The following is an 18,105-nucleotide window of genomic DNA, read 5'->3' as shown; positions in this document are numbered from 1 at the left end:
CATGGAGAGAAGGATGCTCCACCATTTGTCCAAGGAAGGCTCCATTGAAACATGAGGAGAAGCAAGGTGCACCATGTCTCCAAGATGCTAGGCTCCATCGAAAAACATTAAACCCACGATATGTCGTAGATGAAGGGTTTACATTCAAGGTCCAACACTTGTCCAAGCTATTATTGGTAGTAGCCTGGGTGGTTTGGTCTCAAGATTCATCACTTTTCCACTCTATGTCATTATATTAAGAATATGTGGGTGTTAAGGTCCACCACTTGTCCAACCTATAAGGCTACATCTTAAAGGTTATTCTTTCTTACTACTTGGAGTGACCATGATAGGTTTTACATGGGGGTTTGGTTCCAAGGTCCACCACTTGTCCAAGCTAACTCTATTGAAACATAGAGAGAAACAAAGGTCCACCACTTGTCCAAGCTAGGGTCCATTGAAACATGGAGAGAAGGATGCTCCACCATTTGTCCAAGATAGGCTCCATTGAAACATGACGAGAAGCAAGCTGCACCATGTTTCCAAGATGCTAGGCTCCATCGAAATACATTAAACCCACGATATTTCGTAGATGAGGGGTTTACATTCAAGGTCCACCACTTGTCTAAGCTATTATTGCTAGTAGCGTGAGTGGTTTGGTCTCAAGATTCACCACTTTTATTAAGAATATGTGGGTGTTTAGGTCCACCACTTGTCCAACCTATAAGGCTACATCTTAAAGGTTATTCTTTCTTACTACTTGGAGTGACCATGATAGGTTTTACATGGGGGTTTGGTTCCAAGGTCCACCACTTGTCCAAGCTAACTCTATTGAAACATAGAGAGAAGCAAAGGTCCACCCCTTGTCTAAGCTAGGGTCCATTGAAACATGGAGAGAAGGATGCTCCACCATTTGTCCAAGGTAGGCTCCATTGAAACATGAGGAGAAGCAAGGTGCACCATGTCTCCAAAATGCTAGGCTCCATCGAAAAACATTAAACCCACGATATGTCGTAGATGAGGGATTTATATTCAAGGTCCACACTTGTCCAAGCTATTATTGGTAGTAGCCTGATTGGTTTGGTCTCAAGATTCACCACTTCTCCACTCCGTGTCATTATATTAAGAATATGCGCGTGTTAAGGTCCAACACTTGTCCACCCTATAAGGCTACATCTTAAAGGTTATTCTTTATTACCACTTGGAGTGACCATGATAGGTTTTACATGGGTGTTTGGTTCCAAGGTCCACCAGTTGTCCAAGCTAACTCTATTGAAACATAGAGAGAAACAAAGGTCCACCACTTGTCCAAGCTAGGGTCCATTGAAACATGGAGAGAAGGATGCTCCACCATTTGTCCAAGATAGGCTCCATTGAAACATGACGAGAAGCAAGCTGCACCATGTCTCCAAGATGCTAGGCTCCATCGAAATACATTAAACCCACGACATTTCGTAGATGAGGGGTTTACATTCAAGGTCCACCACTTGTCCAAGCTATTATTGCTTATAGCCTGAGTGGTTTGGTCTCAAGATTCACCACTTTTATTAAGAATATGTGGGTGTTAAGGTCCACCACTTGTCCAACCTATAAGGCTACATCTTAAAGGTTATTCTTTCTTACTACTTGGAGAGACCATGATAGGTTTTACATGGGGGTTTGGTTCCAAGGTCCACCACTTTTCCAAGCTAACTCTAATGAAACATAGAGAGAAGCAAAGGTCCACCCCTTGTCTAAGCTAGGGTCCATTGAAACATGGAGAGAAGGATGCTCCACCATTTGTCCAAGGTAGGCTCCATTGAAACATGAGGAGAAGCAAGGTGCACCATGTCTCCAAGATGTTAGGCTCCATTGAAAAACATTAAACCCACGATATGTCGTAGATGAGGGGTTTACATTCAAGGTCCACCACTTGTCCAAGCTATTATCACTAGTAGCATGAGTGGTTTGGTCTCAAGATTCACCAATTTTCCACTCTATGTCATTATATTAAGAATATGCGCGTGTTAAGGTCCACCACTTGTCCAACCTATAAGGCTACATCTTGAAGGTTATTCTTTATTACCACTTGGAGTGACCATCATAGGTTTTACATTGGGCTTTGGTTCCAAGGTCCACCACTTGTCCAAGCTAACTCTATTGAATCATAGAGAGAAGCAAAGGTCCACCACTTGTCTAAGCTAGGCTCCATTGAAACATGGAGAGAAGGATGCTCCACCATTTGTCGAAGCTGACTCTATTGAAACATGGGGGGTTTACGTTCAAGGTCCACCACTTGTCCAAGCTATTAGTGCTAGTAGCATGAGTTGTTTTGTCTCAAGATTCACCACTTTTTCACTCTATGTCATTATATTAAGAATATTAGGGTGTTAAGGTCCACCACTTGTCCAGCCTATAAAGCTATATCTTAAAGGTTATTCTTTCTCACCACTTGGAGTGACCATGATAGGTTTTACATGGGGGTTTGGTTCCAAGATCCACCACTTGTCCAAGCTAACTCTATTGAATAATAGAGAGAAGCAAAGGTCCACCACTTGTCCAAGCTAGGGTCCATTGAAACATGGAGAGAAGGATGCTCCACCATTTGTCCAAGATAGGCTCCATTGAAACATGAAGAGAAGCAAGATGCACGATGTCTCCAAGATGCTAGGCTCCATTGAAATACCTTAAACCCACGATATTTCATAGATGGGGGGTTTACTTTCAAGGTCCACCACTTGTCCAAGCTATTATCGCTAGTAGCATGGTTTGGTCTCAAGATTCACCAGTTTTCCACTCTATGTCATTATATGAAGAATATCTGGGTGTTAAGGTCCACCACTTGTCCAACCTATAAGGCTATATCTTAAATGATATTTTTTTTGACCACTTGGAATGTGCATGATATGTTTTACATGGGGTTTTGTTCCAAGGTCTACCACTTGTCCAAGCTAGATCTATTACATATATATTATACATACAATATTCAACTAGATTCCCTACCTATCATGTCCAGTAGCATGGATGCTCTAGCTTGAAGGTCCACCACTTGTCCAACCTATACTCTGCTATGTAAGGGAGATCTCGCTATAAATTCAAAACCTTCCCGCCTAAATTTAAAATATCCCTCCCAAATCTTAAATATCCCGCCCAAATTTTAAAATTCAAACTTTTTTATAAAAATTTAACTTTTAGTACTTAAATTTAAAATATTCCACGCGAAATTGATTTTAAATTCAAGTTTACCACAAAAAGATATCATTATACCACCTAAATTCAAATATGCAAACCTCAAATCATTATATTGTACATAAATTCAAACAAATTCAAATTAACAAGCCTAAACTGATATTAGTTTGCATAGATATGAATTTATCACACCTAAATTATGTCACCATGTTAGAGAGAGTGGTTAGAGAATTTGAACAAGGTCCACCACTTGTCCAACCTAGATACCAAGAAGGATTGAGTGTACAAGGTATTGTTTGGAGGTCCTTATAGTCCACTGGTCTCAAGGTCCACCACTTGTGGTAAGGGTCACCAAAAAGTGTATATATTCATCCAAAGAAATACACGTATTTTTGGTCTACATGTCCTAGTTTAAACCATTTATGTCCATTAGGTGTATCACTAAACAACAGTACTATTTTTGAGAAACAGAAGTTACAATCATATCTACAAATGGATTAGAGGAAAATCAGCTCAGCATACATCCAGAACTCGCTACAAGAATCGACTTTAACAGATCACGCAAGTAAGTCTTCCATTCAATTTTACTAGTATTACAATGTGTTAGTTATTTGTGATATTTATGTATGTATATATACTATGTGTGCATATCGTAATTAAGTGTAATTGTGTATCTGCATTATGTATGAGTATTACAATGAAATAACACATTGTAATACTAGTAAAATTGAATGGAAGACTTACTTGCGTGATCTGTTAAAGTCGATTCTTGTAGCGAGTTCTGGATGTATGTATATATACTATGTGTGCATATCGTAATTAAGTGTAATTGTGTATCTGCATTATGTATGAGTATTACAATGAAATAACACAAATATACATACATACACATAGATAACACAGACGCACACATACATGAGCATGTATTTTCAAGAGAGAGATAGCAAGATACAGAGATAGATAGATAGATAGATAGAGAGAGAGAGAGAGATAAATACCTGTTTTTTATAGAGAGGAGAGAGAAAGATAACAGATTTCACTGTGTTTATGTATGTGGAAGAGAGGAAGACGATGTATGGGAATATGTGCACGTATTTTCAAGAGAGAGACAACAAGATAACAGATTTCATTGTGGTTATGTATGTGGAAGTGAGGAAGACGATGTGTGAGAATATGTGCATGTATTTTCAAGAGAGAGACAGCAAGATAACAGATTTCACTGTGGTTATGTATGTGGAAGAGAGGAAGACGATGTGTGGGAATATGTGTATGTGTGCGGGGATACTTTTAAACTATGTATCTCTGTCTTTTGACGAGAGAGTGTGTGTGCAAGAAGAGTTACAGAGAACCATCTTCTCTATATGGAGAAAGACAGAGAGTGAGAGAGAGAGAAATACCTGTTTTTTCTCTATTCGTGAGGTGTGCAATGTCTCCTGAGAAGACTGCCCGATCCTGCCCTTTAGGAAAGCGTTGTGTACGCTGCTGTTTCTTTATCTTGTGCGCGAAATTTCAATCCTGTGCACTCCACCTGTGTGTTGTGTACAATGCCGAGCTTGCTCCTCTACGCGCGCGTATACTCCAATTGTGTGCGATCCGTGTGCGCTTTCTGTGTGTTTGCTGCTCGCCTGCTTTCTCTATGTGCGTTGCTCGTGCGCTCTCTGTGTGCCTAATCTTGATAGGGTTTATTAGAATGCCACGTATGCTACAAGTCCATGTTTTATCATAGGATTAAAAAAAACAAAAGCAATATAAAAAATTAACCAATTCACACGGCCAAAATTAAAGAAACCAGGACCCCGCCCAGAACAATATCCCAAAATCAACCTCCCAAGCCCCGCCATCGAGAGCGCTATATTCCACATCCCCATCAAGAGCGCTACCCCCAAACCTCACGTGGAAGCGCTGCCTTGTCACCCCATTGTGGCATTGCCCTAAGACCCCGCATCTGGAGTGCTAAATGGGAACATTCTTCATTAGTGAAATTTTTAACATAAATTATATTAGCATATACTTAACTATAATACAAATATTAACATATTAGCTATACTACTAATTTACTATAGCAGTTCTAGATTATGTCCCATACTATATTTAAGGTGCCAAAGGTTTGGCCTTATGGTCCTAGATTTAGCCAAGTGGTCAACACATATAGGACCAAGTGCACACTGTGCCACAAAACTTGGCCACCACTTCACTTGCCAAAGTTTAGGCCACATGGTCAATCCTAAGTTTCCAATGTTCTTATTATGTCACCTTTTGCCTCGTGGAAAACCTAGGCTTGTTTTCACATACTCAGGCACTTCAAGCCACAATAAATTGTCATTACTCTTCGGCAACCCTTTTGTTCAAGTCTTTGAAAAAACATTGTTTAAGGCCACCCTAAACCATTTTCATTTAGGGGTGTCTAAAACTAGCTTTTTGGCAATTCGAGAAGAAAATGGTCAAAGTTTTATACTTAGTTTTAACCACTTGACCAATTCAAATATTGGAAAGCAAGGTCTTGTAATACTTTTCTTTGGACATCACACATTAAAACTAGGTCCCTCACTTGTCCAAGATATGCTCTAATACAATAAAGGGCTTTTGGTTTCAAGATGCACCACTTTCCCAACCTTGATTCCATTAAAGAAGCTAGCTCTACTTAGACATTTAATAGCAAGGTCCTGCAGCAGTTCAGATTGAACATTTTCCATGGCAGCTAGGTCCACCACTTATCTAAGCTATGCTCTAATAGAGTAAGGGGGTTTTGGTTTCAAGATCCACCACTTGTCCAAACTTGATTTGGGAAGCAAGGTCCTATAATAGTTTGCTTTGGACATTCACCATTACAACTAAGTCCACCACTTCTCCAAGCTATGTTCTAATACACTAAGGAGGTTTTGGTTTCAAGGAGAACCACTTGTACGACTTTGTTTTTGGAAGTAAGGTCTTTACATAGTTCACCTTGGACCTTGGACATTGGATACTACAACTAAGCCCACCACTTGTCCAAGATATCCTCTATATATAGCCAAAGGGTTTGGGTTTCAAGATTCATCACTTTTCCAACCTTTCTTCCATTAAAGAAAGGAGGGGCATTATAACTAGGTCCACCACTTGTCCAAGCTATGCTCTGATATAGAAAGGGGATTTTGGTTTCAAGGTCCACCACGTGTTCAACCTTGCAAGACTCAAGGGATACTTGGACATTGGAAAGCATAGTCCTATAGTAGTTGATAGGTGGCAGTGGGTATTACAACTAGGTCCAACCTATGCTCTCATATATCAAAGAGGCTTTGCTTTCAAGGTCCACCACTTGTCCAACCTTGCTTCCATTAAACAAATGAGGGGCTACATAAACATTGGCAAGCAAGGTAGCAAGGTCCTAAGGTGTTTCACCTTGGATATTGGGCATTATAACTAGGTCCACCACTTGTCCAAGCTATGCTCTGATAAAGAAAGGGGATTTTCGTTTCAAGGTCCACCATGTGTTCAACCTTTCTAATATAGAAAGGGGATTTTCGTTTCAAGGTCCACCACGTGTTCAACCTTGAAAGACTCAAGGGATACTTGGACATTGGAAAGCATAGTCCTATAGTAGTTGATAGGTGGTAGTGGGTATTAAAACTAGGTCTAACCTATGCTCTAATATAGCAAAGAGGCTTTGGTTTCAAGGTCCACCACTTGTCCAACCTTACTTCCATTAAAGAAATGAGGGGCTACGTAAACATTGGCAAGCAAGGTAGCAAAGTCCTAAGGTATTTCACCTTGGATATTGGGCATTATAACTAGGTCCACCACTTGTCCAAGCTATGCTCTGATATAGAAAGGGGATTTTTGTTTCAAGGTCCACCACGTGTTCAACCTTGAAAGACTCAAGGGATACTTGGACATTGGAAAGCATAGTCCTATAGTAGTTGATAGGTGGCAGTGGGTATTACAACTAGGTCCACCACTTGTCCAACCTATGCTCTCATATAGCAAAGAGGCTTTGGTTTCAAGGTCCACCACTTGTCCAACCTTGCTTCCATTAATATAGCAAGGAGGATTTGGTCTCAAGGTTCACCACTTGTCCAACCTATGCAAACCTTTTTCATGTTGTAGCATGATTTTTTGTTTGAAGAGTATTTTTCTATAACTATGGATTTAACAATGTAATCTTTTTACTTACAGGATGGACTTCGAATCTGGGGAGAAAGTACATATGATACTTGACAATGAAATCGTTGGTATTGGTTGTGTGTGTAGAACAGATCCAGATTCCACTTGTGGTGGTACAAAGATAGGGCTGGGAAATGTCTCCATACTAGTGGAGGAATGCTTGAAGGATGTGGTCCTACCTTTTCCTACAATGGATACTTCATCTCTCCAAGGCTTATTATGGAGTGCTGTTCGATGGTCAAAGCTTCTTTTGCAATCTTTTGTATTAAATGGGAACTTAATTGATCCACACGAAAGCTACAATGGTGATGAAGAACATGATCATTCTGATCCTCTAGTTACAGATGCAATACCTATGACAAGCCCATAATTTGAAGCAATGATTCGAGAGTCTTGGAGAAATCAGAGGGTCCTTTTAAAAGATGACACAATGATGCAAACCATGAATGAAGGGACCATCTTATATGTATTTCCACATGATTATGTCAACTTTCAGGAACTTGGTCCTGATTGTGTGGGTGTGGGTGTGGGTATTGAAAGAGAAAATGCAAGCATTGATGATGTGGTTGAAGTGGGTAGCATCACTTTGCTAAAGTGGCCCATCAAGCAGACAACAATGTTGAATGGGAGCCCATTACAACGCTTTGTTCCTGTTGATGGCATGCATGCTACATATGAGGATGTATCCAACGATGGCAATGTTGGAAAAAAACTTGATGGGAGTAATGTTGTCCAGTTGTCAAGGAAGAGACGATACACTTTCATGAACAGGACTCAAAAATCAAAAGCAGCACCAGCTTCGACTTTTTACCTTTCAAACAAATCAATTCAAAGGGTATCATGCATTGATTGTTGTGCACAAAAATGCTGCCAATTTGCAGATCGTGATATGGTGACAAGGTTACGACAACAATTTTGGGGAGAGTCTCAAAAATCACGCACTAATTATGTTTATGATGTTCTTTCTATATGTTATCAGAAAGATGAGAAGTCACGATACCAATTCAGGCTAAATGGCTCTATTGTTTGTTGTAGAGCATGGTATGAGCTACATGGAATACCAAAGACATCATTTTATCGATACAAGGAGAACTTTGAAAATGGTGTGCGCCAATATGTACATGGGAACACATGTACATTGAGAAGGGGACTTCAACATACTAGTTTAGCAAGAGCACTACTAAATGAGTTTGTGGAAAACAACTCTGAGAAGATGCCACATAGAAGTAGAACACTGCTAGATGGCTCAAGAGAGACTCAATTGGTGATTCCATCAACATACAAACAAGTGGATATTTTATGTGAAATCAACACGACACTTGACCAAATGGGCTATGAGAAGAAGCTATCCCAATCTTCTTTTGGTAGAATTTGGAACAAAGAGTACCCACATGTCACTTTAACAAAGACGAGTGAGTTCTCTAAGTGCAATATTTGTAGCTCAATCAAGGCAAGGTTAGATGCTAAACCTTCTCTTGAAGAGAGAGCTCTTCTCTTGAGGGAGAGAGAAGTTCACATGGCACAACAAAAGAGTTGCAGAAGCCTATATTATGCATGGCGCACGTATTCAGAAACTCAACCACAAAAATATGTATGCATAATCCATGATAAGATGGATCAAAAGAAGACTGCCATTCCTAGATTACGCATTGTTCCCAAGGGTGTGGATTCAGGATATAATCTGCAGGTGGCATTGATTGGCATGATCACTCATGGACATGGAGAAGGTCATTACGGACACTTTGTCTTGAATGGTTTGTGGCCAGCTGATCCAAATCTTACAATTGGCTCAATTGCTAATTGTTTACATAACCTCGAGAGGATAGATAAGCATCCTCTTGGTGATCTAGTAACAAATGGACTTCCAAGGAGCAATATTTCACTACTACATGCTTTGAACTCAAGGGATGCTTTGGACTACCATAACTTGAGTGATGGAAAAGATCCCATTGTGCAGTCGTCAGAAATTGCAGAAGAGGAATTGGGGTCAACATTTCGCAGATTGCCAGAGAACTTGTTGCTACAATTGGATAATTGTGCAGGGGAAAACAAAAATCGATACTTATTTGCCTATTTGTCAATGCTTGTTGCAAGGGGTGTTTTCAAAACCATCCAGCTGGGATTTTTAATGGTTGGGCATACACATGAGGACATAGACGCCATGTTTAGTAGGTTTTCAGAGAAGTTGAGAGTTACACAAACCTATACTTTGCCACATTTGATGGATACATTACGAAACAGCTCATCTTCATCTCCAGCTCCATTTTTTCTCACAAAGATCCCTGATTTCAAGCAATATTGTGATGGCTATCTTTGTGATGGACAAGACATACTTGTTGGACATTCCAAACCACTTCAGTTCAGGTTCTTTATGTAGGATGAGACACCAATGATGCAATATAAGGCACATGTAGGTGTATCAAGTTGGAGTGGAAGTATTCGCCTTTGGAAAACAGACACAGAAGGCAAGCCAATGTTACCACATGGAGATCCACCTCTAGTACAAATGGCGGAGTATGTCAAGGCCCACGAAGAAGTCATTTTGGGGCTAAAGAACTATATAAAATTTTGGAAAAATTTAGGGAATGGTTCAAGTATTCCGCGATATTAAAGACCCGTGATAGATTATTGGAGTAAGGTAATTGAAGAGATTGGAAAAGCAATCATATCAGAGGGAGTCTTGTATGAAATGTTTTGGCCAAAAACTCAAGAATATTCTCACCTACAAAGCACTACAATGAATTTGCAACAAGGAGCAGAAAGATTCCTAGGCCTTGAAGAGTTGAACGATCATTTTTGTGGGCCTCAACGAGATAGGCCAAGGGAAAAGTTTGACCCTATGTCTGATGTGCACCAAGGTGACTTTCTTATGCTTGTTCCGAGTGACACAGAAATCTATCCAGTGTGGCTTGCAATGGCTTTATCTGACATTGATAATGAGCCTACATCACCAAACTACAGAAAATTCTTGATTCAATATTGGGCACCTTGCGCGAGAAAAAGTGGGATGACAGATACTCAAGCTTACAGTAATTGTTGGAAGGGTTATTGGGCTGTCAACTATAAGGACCCACAAGTGTGGGAAACTATAGATGCAATTCTTTGGTCCTGGAGACCCAACAAAGAAGGACCATTTTCTAGAATAAAAATTTCAGAAAGACATGCTCTAAAAGCCAAAGAAGGCCTCACTCGTGCACATCAGCCACACTTGGATCAAAGTTCAGATATGGTATCAAATGTGGAGTAGAATTATGTGGAGCTTCTATTGTGACTATACTAGTCAATTTGTAAACAAAATCTTTTTTGTATCTTCCTTTGTTTTATGTAATTTATAGTTATTATTCAAATCCATGTGTTGTACATCCTCTTGACTTTTGGTGTTTATCAACACCACAATCCTATGAGATTTTCACTTTATTTACTAGCCACACACCTCAATTTTTCCCACTTTAAGTGGAAAATTCCCAAATTACATGAATTCGGTCGATTTGGAGATTCCCATAATGTGAGATTTTTACCAAAATACCTAATATGGTCTTGTTTCTTTTTTCACCAACAGTGCGGGGAAGGTAGTAGGGAGAAACTATACACATCTCATGTATTTACAATTGTACATTGGTGTACATTACACCCTCGAGGGGCAACCGTGGGAACCATCCCCCCAATAGGGGAGGAGAATACGCCCAAGAGAACGTAACCCATGAGCCTAAACCCTCAACCTTGGGGTTACATCACAAAGGTCTCACCAATTGAGCTACGCTTCTTGGGTGACCAATTTTGGTTTCATTACGCACCAAGTTGCCTTAAGCATTAAGCCCACGACCCCTGGTGTTAACATTGGGGTACAATAAATTTATGAAGTGGAACCTATCCCATGATTGGCCCCTTTACCCCAAGGCCCCTACATTAATGTGACACTATAGATTTTGTCGCAAACGTAAACTTGAGAAAAATGTAAACTCTAATATCGAGTTTATTTTTGTACCCTAGTTTGCTTTACATTCCCCTTCCTATCCTCTTCCAGGCGGTTGTTGTTGCTGTCGATGGCAATCTGGAAGCCAAGTTGCTGGTGGGGTTTCTCCGGCGAGAGGAGGGAGCTTTCTTGCAAGCATTTGCGCCGTTTTGCTTGCGTCGTACCCGTTTTGTGTTGGAGTATGCCACAGTGAAGCCCAACAAGTGGCAAAACTATGCGCTGTATGCCAATGTCGATCTTCCAGGCATCAAGCGCATAAGCTAGTTGACATGAGCTTTGACAGTGATCGTGCTTAAAACCCCTCGCAGGCTCGCATTCACCGCCAGGCCAACTTCAGTTGACCATTTGACAATGTATTTTAGCCATTTAACAATGTAATTTCCCTATTGGCAACTTCGCTTGACTTCATTTTTCATGGCCAAAATTCGCAATGTCTTGTAACTCCCAGTTAATGACATACTTGGTTGCTAATGAGTCTACATAATGGAAGAATTTGAGTTTAAAAAGATAGCCTGTGCCTTTTTTTTATTGTAGGTAGCTGTTTAAAAACAATTAAATTGGAATACAAATGAAGTGAACAGAGGACATACTAGCCATTGGCATTTTCAGAAATCCAATCGCTTATAATGATCATTTGGAGCTTGAGACACAAACCACTACACTAGTTCAAGATTAGGATAATAGCATACTTGTAATGATATACATAAATTAAACCCCGGGCGTGCCCATGTACATAAGACCTGCATAACATTATTATTACCTAACCACATAGCAGTATTATGGAGTCCATCGAACTGACCACACGGCTGAATTGTATGAGCTAGACAAAAACAACCATTATGAATGGTATTTTGATATCAAGACCAAACATCGACTCTTACTTGAGTCGCAAGAAGGTCATCAACTCATAAATGACTCTTTGATAGCTCTTACATGACAGAATCCTTTCAACCCCAAAAAAAAAATTTATTAGCAAAACTCACAATTGTGAGTGAATTATATTACTCAACCTAAATAATTACAAGGTTTTGTCATGCTCTTGTTGAGCCATGACATCATTCAGGAACCATAATTACATTGGCTATCAGGGCAGCCATCCCAACCAACTCGCCCCCTTATCCTTGATACATAGGGTCCATTATCATGTTCTTCTGAGATCTTTTACTTACCAATAGCCAAGATTTTCCCCCGTCCTAGGCATGCCCTCGGCTGACAACAAGGCACAAGTCTTCCTAGACCAATCCTCTGAGTGTTGCTTGCGTCCGAGCGTCCATATTAGCACTGTGCTCTCTTGTATAATTTCTGTGAAGCTTGCCACCTCAAGACCTCCATCAAACACACGGCGGTTCCTTGTATGCCATACATTATGTAAGAAGAAGTACTTGACGATTTGAGTCCTGATGAGGATGGCAGGACCACTTGAATTCTTCCCTCCAAGGAATAGATCAGTCTTGTAAAAACCAATTTTCCATGTTCTTTGGACCCACTTGCATATTTTCCCTGCGAGGCCTTTGATAGTTGGGCAATCCATGAAGAGGTGGGCCAAATTTTCACTAGCCGACCTGCACCCCAAGCATCGATCTGACCCAATCCCTCTTTCGTGAATCTTCACCCCCGTCGGTAGAGCATCCCTAATTACCTTCCATAAAAATACCTTCATGTGCTGCAGAACCTTTGGCTTCCAGATGTTCTCCATTGCTTGCTCCCACCTTTCCTCGGGCCATTGTTTTTTCCATAACTTGTTAAGGGGGCTAGACCAATTCTTCTTATGCATCATTGTATGGTAAATGTCTTTAGGATGGGGTTTCCATAAGAGACTGCTTCTGAGCCATTTCCAGGCATTCCAATCAAACTCGGAATCACAGATAGGCATCACTATATTGTCAAGCTCTTTCCTCACTTTGTAGACCAGCAAGACCTCCAAACTATTTAGTTGGTACTGGGTAACCAGAAGGTCAATGGTTTTCCAACTCTTGTTGTCACTGTCCCAGAAGTGTCCCAATCGATTCAGACCCTTATTATTCAACTTCTTGGCTGTCTCTATCCAATAGGGAATTTGTGGCAGATCTACAACTTTGGAAAGCCAGGGGGACCAATGCAAAATGGAGTTCTTGAAGTATCTGGTTTTTTCCCCAAACTTAAAGGCTCTTTGTTGGCAGTGCCTTGAAATGGAAGTGCTTTATTTTATTTTGCATTTGTTTAATTAATAAAGTGAAGTTTACTTCTCTTCTAGTAACTCTTGAGGTTCTAATTTGCAGACGAGAAAATTGCAAATGTCAATCATAAAATGGCATAGTAACTTATATCATTTGCATGCTTCACTTCCGGTCTTCTTCTCTCTCTTCGAAGAATAGGTTGCTAGATACTATGGACTCTACAGGATTAATCTAACAAGCATTTGTGATTAATAATACACATTGAGACAATGATGCAGCTTGAAAGTTTGTACAAGCTTGCTCCTTAAACAAGAGAGAGATAGCATCTGGCCAGTGTATACAATGACATAGCATGAGAAGAAACCGTCCCTACAAAGATGGGCTAAACCCTACAAAGGTGGGGATGTATTTGGCTCCTTGTATAATTAGGCAATGCCACATATGCTACACATGACTCCACATGACTAGCACATGGCTAACTGCCATACAAGCCCCCATGTAGACAAGAGATACGAAGATACATATTATATTGCTAAGACAGGGTTCACTAAGATGCTACGTCATAAGACGAAGTCCATATTCAACATAGCCTCATAATCTCTGCACACAGAAGCAAAGTAAATTGGCCATCATCCACAAGGCCAACATGACTACAATTGTAAGAAGGCTCGAGAGAAGCACTTAGTCTAGCTCAATGTCGTGTTGAACTCCATTTTCCAAAACATTTTGAGCTTCTAGCAACAACCCCATTTGGCCTAGAAATCCACGCGTTCCCAACTAAGCAGACTACTTCAAAAACCTCTCTAACTAGTTTTGTATGCAGCTCTAAAGCTTGCTTTTAAAATCCTACTTTATCACACATACATAAGCTACAAGCAAAAATATAATGGAAAACATAGTTTCATGGGAAACCCATCTAGCATCATTGTCTCAATGATATTCACTTGCAATCAAAGAAGTCCATGAAGTATTAAATAGAGCAAGCAGTCTGTAAAATAACTCCTCTTCATCATTTCTAACAAAACATTACTGATATAAGGATGTCTTTCAATGCCTTCTAACACTATGAAACCTTATAGCTCTTGGGTCATAGCTTAGCACTTTTGTCTCCATAGGCTTTCAAGCTGCAAAAGAATGTAATTGAATCTTATACAAGTACACTTAGAAACTACCGCACCAAAGAAATGCATAGCTTAGCTCCTAAGGATATGATCTGCATATCCGCCAATATCAATAGATGGTGAGGCATTGTTTGCATCTTTTAAGGCTCATTGAATACTTTAAGAGTTTTTGTAACTAACCCAAATTACGCATACATGTCCGCCAAAGCAATTGCCACCACATGTTTCTTTTTTTATCGTCCGCATCATCTTGATCCTTGGTATATACCAACTCACTCCATTGGCCTTTAATCCCGCTTGAGACGTCTTCTCCACGCTCCATGGTAAGGCCATAGAGTTGTATCTTCAAGGATATCTTGGAGTGCTTTTCCTTGCTTCCGAATAGTTTCTCCAAAATCTACCGTGCATGAAGGTGTAGGGAATGGCCCTGCAGTGGCCATTCCCTGAAATAATGGGCGACCTCATGGCGACCGACGGAGGCCGGGAGCCATGATGGGAGCGCATTATTTCAGGGAATGGCCATTGCAGGGCCATTCCCGACGGTCACAGTCGTTGGGAAGGGGGCCAAGCTTGTGAGAGTGTTCAACGATTATTAAGTAGTACAGTATGTACGATATTTCGAAAGCTGAGTTGTCGGATGCTGGAGCATTTTCTGCTTGCTGATGTGGACAACGATGATTAGCACCTTTCGACGTTCTGCCTGCTGAGTTGGTAGATGCGCGATCACGTTCCGCCTCCTGACTTGTGCAACAATGATTGGCAGCAAGTTTTGATGTTCTACATGCTAACTTGGCAAGCATCCAACGGTTCTCATGTGGGATTCTTCACAAGAATTGACAATTGATAAACGGTGCAGACTACACGCCCTCTGACTAGCCTGACTGTGACGGGCTAAGCTTGCTTCATCCAAGTAATGGATGAAATTAGCATCGAGTGTTGTGAGAATTATCCCCAAGTAACGTTTTCCCTTCAAGCTCTACCTTTACATTTGTTCAACTTATCGTCTTCTCTTCAAGCTCTACCTTCACATTTGTTCAACTTATCCCCACCAATCGATCTTTTGACAACAAAACATGGCCTTTCCTGGTTCAATACATTATTTTCCCCTTCATAATTAACACATGGAGCTAGACCGAAGTCAAATTAGAGTCAAACACATGATCTTCTATTTTCTTTTACAAAATCCTTGATGGATTCTCACAATCGTTCGCACCATGGACATTACCAAAATAGATGCAAGCAAACATGGGCACAAGGGCTATAATAGGCGCTTTTAACTTCCATTCTGGCCCTTTCTTGAGCATTCCCCTCCCCCTCTACCACTCAAATCCTTAAGACATGTTTAATCATGCATGGTCTTAGCTCACTCTGGTTCAAATGATTTGAATGGAATCTCAATTTAGTCATTCAACTCAGAGACTTGGCATGTGGGTGTTATCACTAGCTCTTGACCATTGCTTATACATAATAACTATCAGTTCAAAGCAATAAAGAAAAAAAAATCAAGGGAGCTAACTACCAAATGTTGGCATATTAATCCAGCTATGAGCTCAAAGGTTTCATTACATTGTTACCTAAAGTCCCCATTTGTAGACGGCTACGGCTAAAAAAGTGGAAGAGCCCAATTTTTGTAATACTTATTCTAACAAACTCGTTGTAATTATTTCGTTTATTCTCCCACATTAAATGATCAGTTTAATACGACAAAATCATTTGGGTTGGTTAGATATTATATTTTATGACAGATTGGGTTTATGGTTGTAGGTACTATGGATGCCTTATATGGATCATACAAGGGATGTCCTCAAACAAGGACCTCTCCAGGTCTATAAGCTTCCTAAGTCAACATTCATCAAGATAATACAGAACACATGTAAACAAGGACAACTGATGTAAACTTAGTCATGCATGATAAACAAGTGGTCTGCGGTAAACTAGGCCAATCAACGAGGTGGAAACCAAGCAAGACTTAGGTATAAAGTAGCTCCACACATTATGGGATCTCCCTACCCATGTTTTCCTTAACTTCTACTTCAATGGGGATTTAACATTTGCGAGTTTTTCATTTCAAGTTTTTTTTGACAATTTTAGCAATCTTTAGAGTTTTTTTAACCAAATATGTGTCATAGCATAAAGTATCTATTTAATGTAATTTTCAATCGTCATAAGACTCCATATATGTGTGGTTGACGGAGAGAGAAAGTATAAATTCTAGAGAGATAGTATTTATGCGAGTTACCATTGGAAGAAGAGATCATAAATCCTTGAGAGAGAGAGAGAGTGACTTCTCTTCTAGAGAGAGAAAGTAAAATCATAGAGTTGTATATCACTACGCAGAGAAAGAGAGAGAGAGAGAGACCGAGAGGGCATAACGACGGAAAAAATGTAAACAAATAAAATCACCATTTCACAACTCATGCCATTAGAGTCAAATATGCTCGCAAAGCATGTGATCAGAGTCAAATAATCCACAGCATATAAACATGCGATAAAGTAAAAAATAATGCAGAATAGAGACAACACTAATTTCAGAGTTAAATATAATCCACAGCATATATAAATGTGATGAAGTAAAAAATAATGCCAGATAGAGACAATACTATTTTTCCCAAGCAATTGCTTTTTGAAACAACATAAGTTTTTGAAACATGGCCAAGGTGCTTCTCCATCCACAACCTTACCAACTCAAAATGAAACCATGGGCACTCATCGCTCGCAAGACACTGTCAGGCAAACCTCCCATCGGGCAAAAACACCTCTACATATGGAAATGTATTATGGAATAAAAGGCTTAGAGCATCTAGTTTTTCCCATGGCAATCTCCTTCTTGGATTCTTTGTAAACATTTGGTTGATCCATCTTTGATTTTGAGTCATTTTGAAGCTCCACCTTTGGTTTATTACCTTGTATTCCCTCATCAGGAAGCTTTTTGCCTTTGCCACGTGTTGCCTTTCTTTTAATCATCCATGGGCTGCTATTTACCAACCTTCTCATCCACCTTCTCCTCATGTTGTTTTTCCTCCTGCTCCTACCCATCAAACACATTCACCAACTTCTTCTTGGGTCGTAGATTGATACAGGCCAGAGTTTGCTGATAGGGTGTCAAATCTCCAATATGAGTGGCATTAAATTTTGTCATGAGACCCTTCTTTTCTCTCAATCGAGGACTACTTCGAAGCAAATTTGGAGGTGTGGACTCATTGCATCGAGCCTTGACTCGGGCACATTCTTGCTTTTAACTATCTTCTTCCCACAAGGCTCCTTTCCTCCCCTTCTCTATGCCATGAGGCTAGTATATTTGCCTTGCAAGCAACAATGTAGCCTTAGTGCATGCGCGTGCGGGCGCACACACACACACACAAAGTAAAAAACAATCACCATCAACATGGCTTTGATTCCCCATACATGGGGAGGTTACAAGGAGCCTAGACATAGCTTTGTTGTTTGTCGTTTTTCCTCGTCCCACTCCCCTTTGAGGACCTTAGCCAATCATGGGTCGTTGTGTCCAACTCCACCCACATGACGATGAGAAGCCCCTTGGCCTACCAATTAAACCTCAAATCCCCCC

Source organism: Adiantum capillus-veneris, chromosome 13, assembly GCF_014529385.1.
Source record: "Adiantum capillus-veneris isolate H3 chromosome 13, ASM1452938v2, whole genome shotgun sequence".
Lineage (NCBI taxonomy): Eukaryota > Viridiplantae > Streptophyta > Polypodiopsida > Polypodiales > Pteridaceae > Adiantum > Adiantum capillus-veneris.
This window is presented reverse-complemented; position numbering follows the sequence as displayed.